The 19,635-nt window shown below is 40.5% G+C and overlaps 1 protein-coding gene across 1 annotated transcript in view; it reads right to left on the minus strand.

Annotated features, from left to right (window-relative positions):
• sipa1l1 (signal-induced proliferation-associated 1 like 1) overlaps nt 1–19,635 on the minus strand; it is an 82,074-nt gene that overhangs the window by 49,656 nt on the left and 12,783 nt on the right. Inside the window, exon 2 of the mRNA XM_072450329.1 lies at nt 9,853–9,913. The gene's annotated coding sequence lies outside the window, so the exon portion shown is untranslated. The remainder of the gene's footprint in view (nt 1–9,852; nt 9,914–19,635) is intronic.

Genomic DNA, 19,635 nt, shown 5'->3' on the forward strand with positions numbered 1-19,635 from the left:
ATCTTTAAGTAATAACTGTTACAAAAACTAGCATGAAAGTCAACTAGAACCACTATAAAGCATCAACTTAGCAGTATCAAAAGTAGAATATGAAAATATTTTACGCAACACATCAAGATAATACATCACATTAGCAGCATTAAACACCAGACCATATTTAACAACTGTAGAATACAAATACAAAATACTATTACTACAATACTCCAAAATATAAACTCCAATTAATGATTGCAGCAATTAAGCAATATTACTTTGACTTTACTTTGTATTTACTTAATGCCAAATACATTGCACCACAACAAGCTATTTCATTCATATTTACACCCAGACCAAAGACCCAGACAAGACCACGCTGACCCCGCCCCGTTAACACGCGGCCACGCCCGCAGACCGAAACGTTTTTACAAGTCCGGACCGGTCCGTCGTACCGGTACGCATCCCTAATGTGAGCATATGCTATGTACCTGTTGTACATTTGGTTTTACTACTACGGTTTATGTGTTTTTTTTCTTTTATTTTTTAGATGTCAGGTACAAACTAAATTACTTTTACGTTTTAGATTTTTATATTTGTTAATAAAGTGTAGCAGCCATTTCACATTTTGGATATGTTTTAGTATTAATAATTGTCACTCTCATGATATACATTTCTAGAACATGGAGAGGATCTATTCTGGTCAATTCAACAGTACCAGAAGAGAAAATGTCAACAACTATTTAACAATACAGTGCCACATGCATCCATGTAGCCCTTATGACTATATAAAAGCAATCCATGTTTGCACTCCACTGTCCACCCACCTCCTGAAGTGCCACAACCTTTATTCATGAGGACCAAGAAGCCGGCGCAGAGGTGAACCAGATCTATATGAAAACTTGGCTCAGTGTGAAATGTCAGTGACAATTGTTTCCATCAATGCGGGACATGCTGACATTTACTGTAGAAATATATGTACTTTTCAACCCTCACTTTTTCTTAGGAGAAATAAGTAAACAATAGAATCAGTAACCATATATACAGCTTGTACACTACAGTGACAATACAGATCATTCAAGATTGTTTTCTAAGAAGATGCTGAGAGAACTCTGCTCCAGACTTTTGACACGCTCTTAAGAAGCCGAATTTATTCTCAAATGAGAGTCGTGCCAAAGTTAAGAACATGCAGCTACGAACACCATGTCACTCATTCATGTCATACTAATCACAACAGCAGTTGCCTTGAAGGGATTTTGGGCAATACAAAATAAATTGACTGGATTTGACGAATATGAATGCCATTAAACGTGTCAAATTTGCATTCAATTAAAAAAACATTCTTATGGTCGCCTCGCCACAGATCTGACCCGGCAACACTGCCGCACCTGCTTGTCTCCATGTAGACTGATAGCTTAATGCCATACAGTGGAACAGTTATTTCCATGGAACACCAGAAAAGTTACACTTTTGAAACTCTGTTTCAAGGAAAAGATTCTTTATACAATACCTGTTTAAATTGGGTGAGGCAGCGGGCTGGTGTGTTGGTGCTTATAGCCCCACAGCTCAGCCGCCACACGTACCAGCGCCTTCAGGTCAGGGACAGATCTTTCAAACTGCAAATACCCGGCCTTCCCTGGAGAGTGCTCTGACCGGACACTCAGTTATTCTACGTTAACAATGACAGTGACACATGGAGAGAGGTGATAGGGAGGGAAGAAGTTTTTGGACATCTAGTTACAGTTTGTTCAAAATGAACATCAGGTTGGAACACAAGGATGCCCATCTGTGCACACGGCACCAGAACGTGCTAAAATGTGTTTCCATAATGTTAACAGGGTGTCTTATATTAGTTCCGATACAGATCATAACCCAGCAAAAATGATTCAGGTAAGGTAACGTTTTCTCTTCAGGATTTTTATTTTTCAGAACCGATACTTGTTAGATTGTGTATCTAGTTTTGATACTAGCTTTGATATAATATTAGGTATATATTTATTTTTTGAACATTCAGAAGAAGTCAAGAAAAAGACCAAAGAACAACTTTCCTAGGAAAAAAAAAGCATTTGTTGTTTGCAGAGAACAGGGCCTAAGCATTGTCTTTTTTCATGACATAAAACAACCACAGTGCAGTCAAGCGCTTCTATAACCCAGTCTGATCTTTCCACTGCAAGTGCCACCTCCGCAGTGCAAGCTTTAAACCCCCTCTAATCTGTGCCAATCAGATGACGTGAAACAGCCATTTGTTGTTGAGCCGGGCATCGCAGTGAACGCCCCCATTCCCTCACTTCAACCGATGCTGGCGCTGGAGACTGCGGGTACCCCACTAGCGTCGCAGCAAAACGGGCGACGGAAATAGAAGAGTGAATCAGAGAGCGAGAGAGCGAGAAAGAGAGAGAGAAGAGAGAGAAGAGAGCTGTAATTAACATAGAGGCCCAGGGGCTGGAGCAGTGCGGAGAGATAGAGAGGAGAGGGCATGCAGACGGAAGAGACATGCTGCAAAATGGATCAAAACGCAACACAAAACAAAGAAACAAGGAGCATGAATGCAAACTTGTATGTGTGGAAGATAGACATTGATAGCCTTATGCACACAAGAGCAAAAAAGTCAGATAATACAGAAAAGAAAAAAATATATATATCTTTATTATTCCTCTTGTTCAGGAAAATGCGCTTTACTCTACGCAGTGTGTTGACTTGTAAAGAAAAATGATCCTCTTAAACTTTTTTAAGATGAGAACAATGTGGAAGCAGTTGATGTGATGTGATGACCCAGGAGGTTGTTTGTCTATTATGATTCATATTAAGAATGAGAAAGAAGTGAACAGTTCAATCTGAGCCATGTGGTCTAGGACCTTCAGGCCTCCATCCTTATGCCAGGGCATCATCCGTTTGCACCTTGTTTTCATGACAGTTCTTTAAATTGGTACAACTAGGGATATTTTCAAAGTGTACACAGTCTGTGAAATGGTGAATAAACATCAAGTACTCAATAAAAATAAAAAAAGCACAAATATTAAGAAACAGTTGCCAAACCACCACATCATTTGATTTACTGCATCTGGAATGGAGCTTAATTATAAATGACGATTCTTCTCTGAGACATTTCACTGGAGACTGATCCTAACCTTAACCATAGTCACTATTGCCTACTATTAACCTAAAGCATGACCTCAATCTAAATACGGTAAAACATATTTGAACATGTGTTAATCTAATAAGATATTTACATCGTAGGGACCTGAGGTTTGTCCCCACGATGAGACAGATTTTTGTCCTCACAACGTAAACCAACATACACAGACGAGCACACACGCACTTCCACGTATGAAAGAAACACTTGGAGCAGAGTTTTCAATACACACCATTAGTACAAAAAATGACCTACATATCATATCCTATAAATATCCTATAACCGCACATAAAATACTGCAGCTCAAAGTTACCAATGTGTCCAAGATGAGTAATGCTATTGACTGACAACTCTGCATATAATGAGTCACTGTACATTTATCCAACATCCCGTCTGCTGTATTACAATGTACTTTTATAACCACACATTAGCGGGTTACTCCATAAGCGGCATGAATGGAGGAAAGGAAAGCCAGGGATAAGATGACATCCATCAGGGAGAAGCGCAGGATTTTCCAAAATGGCGTTAGTTTTTGCGTGGGCAACAACAGCACTGCAGTGAAGAGAGAAAGCAGCTCTCAGTAGTTTAGAGGAGCAACAGCTGAGCAGCATGGAAAACAGTGAGGGTAAATATTAGTACGATGGATTTGAGTCAAAATAATGAATCGCAGGAGTGCTCAGTGAGTCTAGAGTAGCAACTGTGCATAAAAAATTGTTTGGGTGAACAATGTGTGAATGGCTGGATAAAACTGGCAGTTGCTACATGCACAGGTAACACAGAGAATGCTCTTGTCATGTTTGTCTCTCTTCTCCAGAGAACGAGTCAGAGTGTTTACTTTACCAGGTTCTGTACATTGGAGTTTTGTTTATAAGAGTTTTTTTTTTCTATTAAAAGTGTTATCTGTTCCTTTCTTCTGTATCTACTTGTGTTGCAACACCGAAATTCCACCATGTGTGGACAAATAAAGGCTTATCTTATCTTATCTTAGATCAGTCTTCATCCATGGCAAAGAACCAATTATCAAAACTGGGGATATGAGACATTGAGGAGCATCTAATAAGTTGGCATTAGCAATTAAACTTTGATAGCGTTTTTTTGTTGCCATTATAGCTGCAAACATAAAACCCTATGAATGAGTGACAAGTAAAGTCATCCAACCACGTTAAGGTGTGGACTTTATGAAGCAGTAGATGGCTTTAATTACTAATTACGGCTAAAAGAATTATGATTAGTTAGTTGTGACCTGGAGACTCCTTTTGGTCTTATTTACATACTCTGTTTTGCCTTACAACTCCACAACTGTAGTTTATGAACAACAAGCGGTGCACATCAGAGAAAAGTCTTGGCATGGGTAACAACTAATCCAGGTGAATGCATCACAATTAGTTTCAAGGGGCTGACGATCATTTGTCAGGTTGAAGAAAAAAAAATCAGAGTTTTGAAATAATGTTATGTTATTTGTGAATGTAATAAGTGGAACAAATTGGTTAAGTGTGCAAGGGGACTTCTTGTCAAAACTCGAGGGCCACAGCTGGTGAACGCTTCCATGACAAAAGGATGTGCATCGCCAAATGAACGAGCACCTGTGTTTACATTCTGCAAAGGGAAGGGCAATAACACAAAAACAGAAACTTAATCTTAATTCGGCATTTTCTTGTACATGAACAAAACAAATCTAATGAAAACGCAAAGCACACCTTAAATATGTATGTAGGCTGGTCAGGCTGTATGGTGTATCTACTGACTGTCTTGACAGCAGTACAGCCCAATCGGGACCATCTAGTCATTTCAGACTTTTATAGTTCGATCACAAGCCCTCTAAAAACCCACTGTGCCAATGTGCAACAATAGAAAGAATGATTTTATCTTTTTAAAACAGGCAATATACTGCCTGCGAATATCTCAAAAAAAATAATGTTAAACACAGCGTTTTATAAATAATGTAAAAATTCTACGCAATAATCTCTACATGTATCTAAAAGAGCTTTAAAAAACAGTTTCAAATCTTCCTCAAGCCTTTATATTATAATCCATATTTTTTTCATGATAACATTTGAAGTACATATAGTACATGAGTATATAAGGCTGGACTGTGTGACACTCATCTGGCCAAAACTTCACACTTCAAACTACAGTAATGTGAGTGTCGCTTTGCATGCAAAAACCCTTTCCATCTTTATGCAGAGGAGGAAAAGCTGCAGCACACAGACAGCTGCATGTAGCATGCTTAAAACACACGAGCACGTCCTGTCGTCTCCTCAGTCTGCACACCGGTTTAGTTCTTATTTAGTCAGACAGAGCACACTCCTGATCTCCCGCTTAATGTGCGAAACTGGTGAATGTCCCGCGATCAAGTCCAAAGATTAATATCAGAGTCTTCGGCTTGGGTCCGGACGGGATGGCGCTTGGGTGACAAATGTTAGTTCACTGCTGCCTCGCCGTTGTCACAGCAAGCTGTGGCTGTGCCTTTGCTCTGTGAAAGCAATCACTTGAGCAGCAAAACACGCACCTCTTCGGTCTCAAAATGTCATTGTGCATATTTTCACATATCAAAGTCAATATAGTAATTATTGTGACAATTATTATGAGCTGAAATGCCATTTACACTAGATTCAACATCTTGATCTGCAATAAAACAATGCCATTTCCTCGAAAAGCATAAAAATATAAGCTGAAAAGTCCAAAACATATTGACAGCAGATAACATCCAAAACCAAAAAATACATGCAGCAAAACTGAGTCTTGCAAGTGACCCACAGATCAGTGAGTGAGGAAATCCTGTTTTCTTGTATGTGCGTCCCACGCCTTTTCCACAGAGTTTCAGCCAATCATGTGCAGTCAGGAAACAGATCTCAGCCACTTCCTGTTTCCCCTGAGGAAGTCTATGTCCGCATGGTCGCAATTCTCTTTCTTCCTGTCCTCTATTCCTTGATTCCAAAACAGCAGTCTAATGTATAACTCATTACGAGCAGCGTAATTATTCTGCAATGAGTCTACAAGCAGAGAATTGAGACGCCGTGGCCCATAGCTCACTCAAGACGGGCGACAAATGAAAAGAGCTATAAACGGTGCATACGAAAAAGTGTGCATCATCTTTTTGCTACAAAATCTGTAATAAAAATGCAGTTATAATTTGTCTTTTAAGCTTAATTTCAATGAGTATGTGAGCTTGATCAAATATGCACTTCAAGCATATGCAATTCAAACCATTCATAATTTGGAGGCCAATTAATTTGTTGAAGGATGTTCTTTGTAAGCTACAGAAACTTGAAAATAAAAAGTTTTGAGTAATGTCTAACTCAAATCTTGGATTTGCAGAACAAAACAACCTGAAAAGCTTAAGATGGTCTCTTTGAAGGAAAGGAGCATGAAAAAAAACAATGGAGTAACTCAATTTAGACTGCTTTGAATGGCAGTGATTGAAAGTATTTCTTGTTAAATGTCCATGGACTCTACAGAAAGCCAATGTGATCTTTCTTTTTTCTTAACCACATTGCCTACCCATAACAACATATTAAAAATAAAAAAGTAAAGTATCAAAAAGTAAAGCCGTGTGAAACTGTAGCGCACAGAACACAAAGTAAACCAACACTGGCCTCACATAAAACACATGTAGAAGTTTATTCTTATCTTAGACTGAAGGGATAGGACATCAAATGTTCTAGTTCATGAGTTTCTGTGGCAACATGCATGACCTCAACATTATTTATTTAATTAATTGCTGATGTAAAGAGACTAAAGTGAATCAACTAAACAATATCTTTTTGACCCCAGAGGTTAATAATTTGATGTGTTAAAAATATTCACAATAACTTGGAACTTTTGACTCTGAAACATCACGAGATTGCCATTCATTAACCCCACCGACTTAACACCAACATTGAGCACTTCTTAGAAAAAGAAAATGAATCATAATTGGCACTGGACTTTAAACCTGGCAGGAGTGGCCAATTACACGGTGAGAAAGGACATTGCTGACTGAGGTGGGTCACAGAACAGGTCTAATGAGGCCATGGTGTGAACGCGGAGGGCCAGGAGAGCGACATGCTAGTTTGTGGTATGTAAGAATGACGAGGCAGATGGACTGAGCCGGTACTTCAGGTGAGAGGATGTGGGAGGAGAAGAGGTGGGAGTCAATTGAACTGTCCACTGCGGTTTTAAAGACTCTGAATCTTAGATCTAGCTAGGGATGTCAAGATAACGTTGGTTAATAAATAAAGATTATTAAGTTGAAAATATAATTTTAAGTAAAAAAAATAAATAACTGACCATTGTTACGAAGATCATTTAATGTCACTCAAGGCTCCAAAAAGTAATACACCTAATTTTAAAATATCTGTATGTTTGGCACTGTTCATTGTACATTTTTCAGTATATTTTTATAACCAAAGATGCCATAATGTTAATGTTGATTATAATAATTTAGTGAAAGAATTGTGATGAATTGAATCATGACATGTCTGAATGTTTACACGCCTAGACAGACAATATGCTGTGGTTCAAAGATATGCAGACTTATGCAACACTTAATCTGTAAGTGTTACAACCATAAGAACAGCCTTAGGAGCTCACATTTGTCAAGAGTCCCAGCATTAGTATAGGTCACTGTATGTTTCTACCTCAGTCCAGGCAGATGGATGAAAGCCGTCCAGCTGGGAGTGGGTCACACCGTGAGAACCTTCCATTATAATACAACCTGAGCACCTGCAGTGAGTCTGCAGGACGTCTTTTTTAGAAGGAAGTTTAGAAAGCACAAGAAATGTGGCCAAGCGCGTCATTATTTTGCACAGATTGAATGTAAAATGGGGGGGGGGGGGGGGAAGTCTACTGCAGTTTGTGAGAGGGTCTAGTGTGGTCCTTTCAGCATAAACCCTTATCGTCTCTTACCCCCGTGCCTGGGTGGGTACTCTCGTTTCACCAATCAAGGTAAAACATGCAGACTCCTTCAGCTAAGGTAGTCCTGAACGCTCGAGATCTGGCGCCCACTGCTCTCTACAGGTCGTCCCAGAGTCAAAAGCCGAGGGCAAATGTTTCCTGGCGGGGAAGCAATAAAGACACATCAAGCTTGTTTTGTCCAGTTTACTACAAATTGAACCATAACACAAGTAGATCAGCATTTTACATGTTTTATTCATTGTAAAACACAATATTGATCCAGAACAACTTAATAATAGAAATGGGACCTTTTACTTGACTGCAGAGCTGATAGACCCCGCCTCTTCATAGCGGCATTTCATCATAGCAAACCAACAGATTTTCATTTTTTGTTGTTTATTTTTGAAAAGACTCGAAGTGAGCAGTTGGCAAACATAAAAGGTAGGTGAAAACCGACATTTCTGAGACTTAAGCCTCAAATGAAAGGCGATAGAGAATTACTGAAACATGCCTCAATCTCTTTGCATCAATGCATCCCTTTTTCTCTTTAGTTTTTGACAGCCCTATTCAACTATGTCCTTCAGCGGTTTTTAAATTGTGAAAGTATATCACTCTCTCCGTATGATAATTTTCAATTGCGTCTGTAAGTCTGTTTTCCATCCCTCTGCTATCCATCATTCCTCCTCTCCATCTTCTCGTCTCATTCTGGTGCTTATAGGGCTCTCCAACAAAGTGAGTGTCTATGCGCTGTGTGGGAGTGCGGAGAGCGACGGAGCTGGCTAGAGGAGGTGGTGAGATATACAGAAAGAGAAAGAGACGGCGCGAGAGAGAGAGCGATACAGAGAGCGAGAGGGAAGCATTTATTGGAACACAACATGCCGTTTCAAGCCCGATGAGGACCGCCTACACACCACTCTTATGTGCAGATTAAGGCTCATTTTTAGCACCCGCTTCAAGTTTCACATCAGCTTGTGAGCAGCCGACAGCAGCAGGGATGAAGGGGTGTAGTGGGGTTTGAAAGAGACACCGAAGTGAAGGCAATTTAGATTAAACCGATTTGGATTAAACTGATTATTTCTTCTCTTTTTTAAAATGTATTATCAACCAAATAGATAAAGAATATTTACAAATAAAGTCCATCATTGATGAAAATCAGAAACTGTTTATCATATTGTGACATTTTGATTTGATGATGCTGCTTTCTTTGTTGTAAAAAAATATAATTTTGAGTCTGTATGGTCCAGATAATAATATTGACCATGATTATTATCATTAGTCAGTTAAACATTGCCACCATGCTTGCACCTGCCATAGCTTGATGCACTGCAGGAGCCCCCGAAAACCTGTACTCATAGACATAGTATGTATATGTATGTATATATAAAGATGGATCCTGCAGACAACTGCATCCATTATTGAGACTACAGATTAAAATTAGCCTGCATGGCTAACTCCGGCACATTCACATGTTGGATAAACACATTATTATGCACTGCCCCATATTAAATAACCTAAACACAAACGTTAAGTCTCAAGCTCCCACAGACGGTGAACAAAAAAATAGAAGCTCCGATTGAAGGCGAATTGGTTTAACACTCGAGTCGCCCGTGCACCGGCCTTTGACCAGATGCAGGACCATGAGAGTGGTTTCCATAGTCAAAAGTGTAGAGGTTGAAAATTCCATAATCCGACATAATGCCTCTTTAATGATCGTAAATGTTACACAACAATAACAGTGTCAAGAGTGAGATGTCTGTGCTTTAGAGAGTATACCAAAATAGAAAACTGTAAGTAGGCCAAAAATAAAAAGATTTGAAAATAAGTTACTGGTAAATGTATAACAAAATAGGCAGACTTGATAGAATACTCACTGGTAAACTTGCCATCTTGTCCAAGTCAATCATTTGCAGATACAGCCTCCAATGGTAAAACCTGGAAAAGAGAAAAAGTTAGGCTCATGAGAACAACATCCTCAAATACAATCTGGTGGTACCAGATTTTCATAGTTCACTACAAAAGTCAAAGATTTAAAGGTGAAATATGTAACTCTTTTGGTCGAGGGTCTGCCACCTGTTTGTTTCCATGGGGATGTTATTGCTTTGCCTGGAATGCTCCACAGTATGGCATTTATAGAGTCAAGCAGACAACGCAACAAAGACAAGTTTCAGGTCTGTGGCCTCATCTATGATGGTTTACACAGACCTTTCTCTGACTGTACTCCAAGTGGCCTCTAGACACTTACGCCACCCAAACTCCAGATTTATAAAGCCCTCGGTGCACTCTCCATCATGAAATGTGTGCTTTATAGACTCCACCTGCAGCTGGAATCTGCCTACGTGACATCACGTCACATCCTCTCCACACCTGCAAAACGCCATAAAAAGGCCATGTGACTTATGAATGAAACTTAACTTTACATGAGCCGATAATCAGTGGGTTTGACCGAAACACGCAGGAAGTCACATCAAAGGCTTAAATACAGGTTGCCCCAGAGCTATTGAGGGAGTTGTGTTTTAGTAGCCTACACATCACCAAGTGCCCTACTTAAGCAGGTTACATTTTTGTCAGCTATAGTTGTTTTCTCGTTGTGCTTCAGACTCTTGACGCAATACATGCAGGATTGGCCCTGTTCACACACAAAGATACAAGCACGTGTGGTTTTGGATGGTCAAAGGAGGGGGTCGTGAGCACGCCAAAAAGACGCGGATGCACTACCTGAGCGGCGAGGGAGCAATGCATGCAAAATGAGAAATAAGTCCAATTAGATCCACTGGGAGACTGTTCAAAAGACAACCGGGCACCACACCCCGTATATTTATGTGTAAATATCTCATGTTACAACTTAGGCACCTTCGGCTTATTGACAGGTTGTACAATTCATGTACAATTTATTTTTTTCTTTGTAAATTTTGTTGGAGTGGCTTTTATTCAGGAGCGCTGTATAGCCAGAAAATTATGGTAATTGTATTGTAATTGTAAAACTTCTACAAGTTCAGTTCAAGTCCACGTCAGGCAGCAGCACATAGTGGATGTACAAGCAAAGCTATAACTCGTTATCTAAACTGAAGCAAAGTAGATGCTTACTAGCGTGGAAGTTGCCTGATGTTGCCGATCACAATCTTGTTATTTTAGCCATGATCAGCGGATAATGATCAGCGGCTGATTGGTTCCAAAAACTTCTATCTGAGGAACCAACATTTTGCAGATGTCACAAAAATATCTTAAAGAAAAAATTGGTGGCTTAATGATTTAAGATAAGATAAGATATTCCTTTATTGTCCCACATGGGGAAATTTCATTGGTGCAACGCAGGTAGATACAGAGGTAGATCCAGAAGAACAGATCACTTATAGGAAGTCTTAAGCTCTTTTTTATTTTATAAACACCTTTCTCTTCATTAACAAAACAACAACAAGGGCACGACAGATATAAATCGATTTTGTTGAGCACTAACCAGTCGGCAACAGCTCCAAACAAAAATCGCAAACTAAATTACACGTTATTTCCTCTTTGCGCAGACTGGATGGACTTTCTGGAGGGAAAGGGTGTGGAGCAGCTGCCAGCTCTGCCTGCTGTGTGAGAGACTGGAGCTAGTGAGGATCCATCTGTTTGCATGGGCAAATTCATCTAAATTGACTGGATTCGAATGAGTTGTGGAGCTGTATTGTACCGGTAATCAGATTCTCAGATTCACTACAACAGGAAGCAGTGGCTGAAAGGGGAAGTTCACCCACAGTGCATCCCCAATTTGAAAGCAATAACGGTGATAATGGAACAAAGCAGACAATTTGTTTTATTACAAATTCAGCCCTAGACAGTCCTTATTTGCAGTGTACTTTTTCCTAGGTCCAATATTAAAGACATCTTAACTGTTAAAGAGAGAAAAGCTGCTGTATATTCTAATTCAATTTTAACAAAATTAAAAATATCACCTAAAATACAACGTTTTGCATCAATGTCTTATTCAATGCTTGGTTAAGGGTTTATGTTTTTCTGTGAAATATGTCAGTTTCCAGCCGTCCCATCATTGCTAGGACAACTCTTCATTTGTTTAAGTATGTGTCAGTTGGCGTACATCATTACTTGGACCTTGGACCTCTGTTGTAGCTTACCGTCATCGGGTCTAATGAGGCTTGCTAATGGGGCGTCCATGTTAATCTACTGGAAAGTGTCTGGGAGCAAACTACAGCATAAGCACAGTTAGGCACGCGCTCAATACCCATTACTTTCACTGCAGCGAAGAAGTCAGGACCCAAGCATAAGGCTACGGAAGACTGACACGTGGGGCTAGTTTTGCTTTATTAGCAGTAACATATGGATAATGTACATTTTAGCATATTTTAGGAGGAACAATACAAATCCTGCTGTGGTGCTGGGGGTACAGTGCACTCAGGCCAAGAAAGGGCTCCGGTTGCAGGACATAAAACAGACAGAGTCCAGATGTTTGGCCCGACTGGGAGGAGGCACAAGAGTATCATTTCCACTGTCAGCAACCGATAATTAATGACAAGTAAAAAACAGAACAAAGCCAAGATTGCACTCGAAATTTGAGATGAGATGTTTAGAATGTGTTCCAGATTTGAAAGTTCCTTGTATGAAAACAGTTTGACCATAAAAGCTTAATATGATACGCGTATACATCTTCTATTGAGAAAATGGCATATTATACAGGACCAAGCTGGACTGAATTTGCATAAAATGTTCAAGTTCAGTCCACTGGGCCTATGGTGTTTTTGTCTGTTTTATTAATTCAAGTATTTTTGATAGCATTTCCTTTCAAAGAGTAGCTCATGAGCCAAATAATGTACAATAGATCAGTGTATTTGTTTAGTAGGTAGAGTTGCTAAAACATTGACAGTGGACATGATATCTAAGCTATTCCATCTGTGTTTAATTAAGTCACAATATACAATTTTAGTATTGCGATTGTCGGAAGAATAATCAATCATCTTTTTTTCCAATTGACACCATGACAACCCACTTCCAAATTCTTTATACACTTTATGAAATCAAGCTTTTGTAATGACAAACGGCAAACTACACAGCAATATACGTTTAACTTGACTTTTTGACGGTATAGATTAAATAATTTTTGCTTCAGAAAGTCTCACCATCATTATTTTTGATCTCTTGCGGTTACACATGTGCTATAATGTGACATGCTACTATACTAAAATAACTAAACTAAAAGAACCAAACTAAAGGAACTAAGAAAACAATTTGCCATACACACCACTCTAGCTTCAATCCATGGATCATTCTGCTCAGAATAGAATAATAGTAAGAATAGCCACCTTTTGTACTCCTTATGTAACTGGACCACGCTGTGCTTTGATACTTTACAGCTAGACTGAGAAGAGAAAAGCTTGCAGCAATGGAATAAAAACAACATAATGTCATAACAGTTACAGCTCAAGTTAGTCTAAGCCCAATCAGCCGTACCAGCAAATGTCGATGGCCCCCATAATAATGCACATCAGAACATTTCCCCTGCAAGGTGTCTATGCTCCTTATTCTGGCTCAAGATCTAGAGAAGGGTCTCGGGGGTTGGACTGTGGTCACTGATCATGAGGAGTGGTGTTCAAGGATGAGACAGACAGAAACATGACTAATGAAGTATCAACAATCTAATAAACCCCTAAATCTATTATCCAAACTAATATTGATACTGAAAACATAGTGTACTAAACATAAAAAAGGACATAAGACCTTTTTATATGAATCCAACTTATTACAGAACTTGCCCTGAGGCATCCCCATCTCATTGCCATCCTTCTTCCAGTTGTACGAGTTAACACAGGGCTGTCGATCTGAACAGTCAATAAGTTCTACACGGACTAAAAAGTTGTTTTTAGGGTGCACAGCGAATCAGTGCAGTGTTGACTTGTTGGTCACATGAACATTTTATACAAATCAATCTACTTTATAGCATATTTTAGCGGGGAGACTTCCCTCGTTCACTGCTTAGTGAAAGGAGTTCCGGCTCGACCAGAAGAGCAAAAAGAGCCAGAAGTGTGCGAGGCAGAATCAGGTGAATAGTGTAATAGCCTAGTTCTGTTGTAGATCAGGACCGTTTTAAAGTTGACGTCGGGGTAAAATTTTGCTTTAGAAAGTACAATTTCTTGTTTTGTGTTGCAATTACACTCTGTTGTCTAATACAGAATATTTTTATTCTCATTGTGGCATTGAAGTCTAACAAAATAATAATAATGATAATAATAATATTTTAGACTAAAAACAAATAAATAAATAATAAAATAAATGAAATAAATGAATTAAATAAAATACATAATACATAATAAATAAAATAAATAAAATAAATAAAATAAATAAAATAAATAAAATAAATAAAATAAATAAAATAAATAAAATAAATAAAATAAAATAACCTGCTTTGCACAAGTTTGTTTGACTTGGCTCAGGTGTGGTGGAGGGCAGGATGAGCAGTCTTAGATTCTCTGTATGAGACCTTGAGTTTGTTTAGGCCAGGCTCTAAATGTTACACCTGAATACCTTTCATAAAGACATTTCCAATAAAAAAAAGCATAAAACACACACATTTTCCATGTAAGTTTCTTGTCCCTTTGCCACCAATCCTTACATTGTGTGCCATCCTAAATCCATCTTTATGGTCTGAATCTGTGTTGTCCTGCTTTGAAACATTCTTGCATCTGGAGTGCAAGCTTTAGTTTTCCTCTCCCACACTCAAGCCTTCAGAAATACAGGAATGCATCCAAGTCCTGGCATGGCCCCTGTATAAAATCTGTCTGAGGAGCACCACGTGGATTAGGCCCATGTTAAATGGTGGGTTTTGTCAGGCCAAGATATTTGCAGGGATCGGACTGGCCAAGAGAGGGCTTACGACAAGGACTCTGAAGCTGCTGTGTGGATGAGTAACATGGCAGTGGGAATGTAATCAGTGGGAATAAAGACAGTACAGTTTTGTAGGTCAGGGTAAAATGTTTAAGTTATTGGCCGTCTGAATGAGTCTACAGATGAATAAAAAATACTATTGTTTTTTAATATATTATCGTGATTAATTTGTTGGCAACAAAAACACCTATAGAGAGCATTCACCAACGTCACAAAACCACGTGATACGCATACGTTGCCGCCCCCTTGTCATACGTTGCCGCCCCTTGTTGCGTTCCTTTGCACTGATAGAGCGCGGAAAGTGATCTCAAAACATACATTATGGAGCCCCCAGAGCTTTCAGAGTCCACAAACTCCTTGGATGAGCTTCCCGGTTGCTGCACTCAACTGCCACATAAACCTTCACCATTGTGATTATAGTAAAGCGTGCGATATCATTAATGAAGTTTTGGGCCTCTTTGAACCGTGTTTCGTCGTAAATCGAAGCAGAAAAACTCCGGTATAGAATGGGCTTGTATAGGGGGACACGCACTGATGACGGCCAAGACCCTGGAGGAGCCTGGGGGAGCGTGGGGGGCGGCCGTGTGACGTCACGTGAATGCTCTCTATAATATATTAAATGAAAGATAAATGCGTGCACGCATGGCAAAGGCGCACGCATTGGGGTGCACGGTGGCAAAGGCGGTTAGCGCTCTTGCCTCCCAAAAAGGAGATCGTGGGTTCGATTCCCGGACCAGACCAACATCACATGATCTCTCTGGGTGGAGTCTGCATGTTCTCCCCGTGTTACCGTGGGTTCTCTCCGGGTTCTCCGGCTTCCTCCCACCGTCCAAAGACATGCATGTGTTAGGCAGAAATTGGTGACTCTAAATTGGCCCTAGTGAATGAATGTGAGCGTGAACCGTCTGTAATGTCCATGTCTCTGTGTTGGCCACTGTCCAGGGTGTACCCCGCCTAAGGCCCGAAGTCACTGGGATAAGCTCCAGTCACCCGCGACCCCGAAAGGGAACAAGCGGTAGAAAATGGATGGATGGATGGATGGATAAATGCTATGTAGCTCACTTTAAAAAAGTTTTTCAATATGAGAAAATGTTGAGTTAATAACACTGTCACAGCTGCAATAGAAATAAAGTTATATCACAAAGTAGAAATATGGACGTGGGAATCATCTGTGTGCGGAATCGAGAAAAGAATTAGAAAAATGTGTTGGACGAGGAGCATGTCCAAAGTCTGTAAATCACCATGAGGAAAAAATGAGCCAATGGAGGGAGAGAGGTGAGGGAGAGGTGTGTGAGAGAAGGGGGAGTGAGGGGGGGAAAGGGGAACATCTGAGTATTCAAAGGGCCCAAGACCAAATGTGTGTCACAGACGGACAAAGAAGAGGTAGATTTAGAGGAGAAAGTAAGCATATCTGTGAGAGAGCGAGAGAGAAAGAGACAGAGGAAGGGAGAGAAAAGGAAACCGTGGGTAAGGAAAGAGTGAGGAAAATGACAGAATGAATGAACGAGAGGAGAGGGAGAGCGGAGGAGTGACAGAAATTGAAAAAAAAAAGGAGAGAGAAAGGGAGTGAGAATGAAGTTTCAGGTTCAAAAGTTCATCGGGAAAAGCTGAAAGAGTTCCCCAGCTCCAGACTTTGCCGGAAAAAGCATCAAATATATCAGATTGAGCTAGCGCCGAGCCAGGAGCGCTGCACTCGGTCTGTGTCTTTGTGAGTCTCCAAAATAACCGTCAGGATTCACACTCCTCTGAAAGCATTTTAAGGAAGTCGGTGGGCTGAACCTTTTCAAAGTAACTGAAAACTGTCGTGCTTCAACAGATAATCATGCTTCAAATGGAAGAGTCTGCAGTACAGCGAGGGGCAAAGACAATAAGACACGATGCAGAGTGAAATGGATAAGGGATGACCCTGTCCTGCATGAATGTGGGGTGTGTGATTGGTGGTGGTCGGCTCGGTGGGTCAAGTGTGGCATATGTAATTGTGAAGCAACAAATTAATGTTCAGTGCCATCTAAAAAAATAGTAGAATAGTTATAGTTAAATTAAAATTAACTCTAAACTAACTTGTTTCTCAATTTTAAAGTCTAAATGTTTATCTCTTCTTTGGTCAAGAGTAATTGTCAAACCGATACCGTACCAATTTCTTTAAATAACAATATCACATGAAAGAAAAATAAATTACAATCTACTTTAAAAAATTCAAAAACAATATGTTAGCAGACTCTAAAGACTAACACCTTCGTTTACAAAGATACGACTCTGGCAGTAATCCGTTTTTGTGCTGGTCCGGTGTTGGCGGGGAATTCTACAGAGATCTAACGGTGTGGTATAACCTCAATAATGAAAGCTATAAATCTCCTGTAGCACATCCCTGACCACAGAGCTCATAAAACTGCACACCACAAAAGCTGGACAGCAAAAACATGGCGCTCACCTCTTTGGGTGCCCTCGGTTTTGTACGTGCGATGGACTATAAAGGGCAGCAGAGGCGGTGGTAGTCATGGGATAACCTGCAAACTCCAAAAACTTCAGCCTAAATTACTTTAAGGAATTTCAACAGGCCAACTTTAAAGACGGATCATGAAATGTTTTGGGCAATTACTTGGTGTAGGAGAGTGTTTTCCTATTTTTACAATTACCATCTTTTAAATCTACAACTAGATAATGTGCAATGGCTGAAGCCATTGCGAGTGTCTGCATTCTTGCGTAAAAGTACTACATGTGTGTAGGAAAGACTTTATTCTTGTTAGTAGTCTTACACAATTTTCAGGAACCACGTTTTCTGTTAGATGTTCATTAGGTTGATTCAGACTAGTGCAAAGTAACACAAGCTGTGCTTCACAGACAGATTCAGTCTGATTCTTTGTACGATTACTCACAGCTTTCACTGGAACCTCCTCATGTAAACATGATTGGCCTTGATCCATCCATGGAAAAGTTCTGTGCTCAAATCTGACAGAATTCACTTGTTCATCAACTGGATTTGTTACTGAGGGCACATCACTGCACACCAACAGCTGAGGTCAGATTATAACCAAAATGAGCTGTTCATTTTTCAGAGTCCGGCCGGCTTAATTCCGGCTGACTCTTCATCTTCCTCTCCTTTGATGTTCGGTGCTTCCGCCGTACAGCTTTATTCTTTAGGCTTTATTCTTTAGGCTTTGATATTTCCACCGATGTCGTTGCTTGGCAGCTGTGCATCTACTAGACTGGGCCAGGACAGGAGACCACCCCCACCTCTAGTTCTTCACTCTGATCACGGATTCCCTAAAAGTAGACCGTCACTCTGACTCCCATTTAGCACCTTTAGCCTGTTTTCTATTTCTACCCATTCAAGCTCTTTTGTTCCAAGGAATCTTCCTGCAGCTTTAGCAATGATCCTGATCCTTTCAGTTCTCTTTTGAGTTTGAGCAGCACAGTTTACAACATCTACCATAAAGAGAACAAAATCCTCTCTATCCACAACCAAGGTATTCTTATTAAGCTTGGAACCTCCACGCTTGGAACACCTCCACGCTTGGAACACCTCCACGCTTGGAACACCTCCACGCTTGGAACACCTCCACGCTTGGAACACCTCCACGCTTGGAACACCTCCACGCTTGGAACACCTCCACGCTTGGAACACCTCCACGCTTGGAACACCTCCACGCTTGGAACACCTCCACGCTTGGAACACCTCCACGCTTGGAACCTCCACCCGCTGGCTTCCCTCACTTCGCTCTGGCTGTGAGCAGCGCTGGTTCCTCTCTCTGTATTTACTTTTACCTAGTTACTTGACACTTTGACTTCATAGGATATACCTTGAGACCTTAATTTTCTGCACCTCAGCAGCTCTTTTGCTAAACCTGCATCCCCTGTAGGCAGAGCTATGTTCTTCAGTTTTGCTCCTTCGTCACACTTCCCATACTCGTGATCTCCAGCACATTTACCACATCTTTGTTTCCCTCTGCAGACCACTGCAATATGCCCAAAGCGCTGGCACTTAAAGCAACGCAGGGGTGGGGGAACATGTGGCCTGACGCCATAGCACATAGCATTAGCGTTAGCATTAGCAATTTACTTTTGCAAATACTGAAAAAAAGTACAGTATGTAAAAATGTCAAAAGCAATAGCCCCCCTAAGACGCGGTGAAAGCAATCGTAAAGAGGTATAACTTGTTGAAATCGGTGAAAGTGTTAAAGGTTGAATGTCTTATTTCCTCGTGGCGTGGACTGCCGTAGTCCTGCCACATATCAATCATAAAACGCACCTGCAGCCTCTTGTGGCTCATGAGCAGCACGTTTCCGCGTGTCTAAGCGGATGGATCTATCATAATATAGTTCCCTCAGTGTACGGGACAAAATGAAGACGGAGAAAGACAGTTCGAGTTGGCTCAGAAGAAGACGGAAATCTACGGGAGACGAGAGATGTGATGCGATCTGTCGCGCTAATAAACAAACGCACGTGTGTGTTGTATCAGTCCGCACGGGGGGGTGCGCATGCGCACTTCAGCCTGCGTTCTCAAACCACCGAAAAATCGTCCATTGCACCTTTAAGGAGTGGAAACGCGTCAAAAATCCTACAATCCTAAAATACAAGAACATAATAGTGTCTGCTTTATAACATCATAAGCAGACACTCAATAAGTAATGTATAGAACCTATAGCAATGTAATCTGGAACCCTTAGTTAGTCACAGGAGTTTACAGTGTTGTGGCTAGTTCTGCAGGTAAACCCAGCGTAGGGTTGTCAGGTAGTAATCCACCTGCAAATGACCAATAGGAGGATTGCGTGGCAAAAAGT

Source organism: Eucyclogobius newberryi, unplaced genomic scaffold (assembly GCF_026437365.1).
Source record: "Eucyclogobius newberryi isolate DKJ021-1_F unplaced genomic scaffold, fEucNew1.0.hap1 SCAF_1, whole genome shotgun sequence".
Taxonomy (NCBI): Eukaryota; Metazoa; Chordata; class Actinopteri; order Gobiiformes; family Gobiidae; genus Eucyclogobius; species Eucyclogobius newberryi.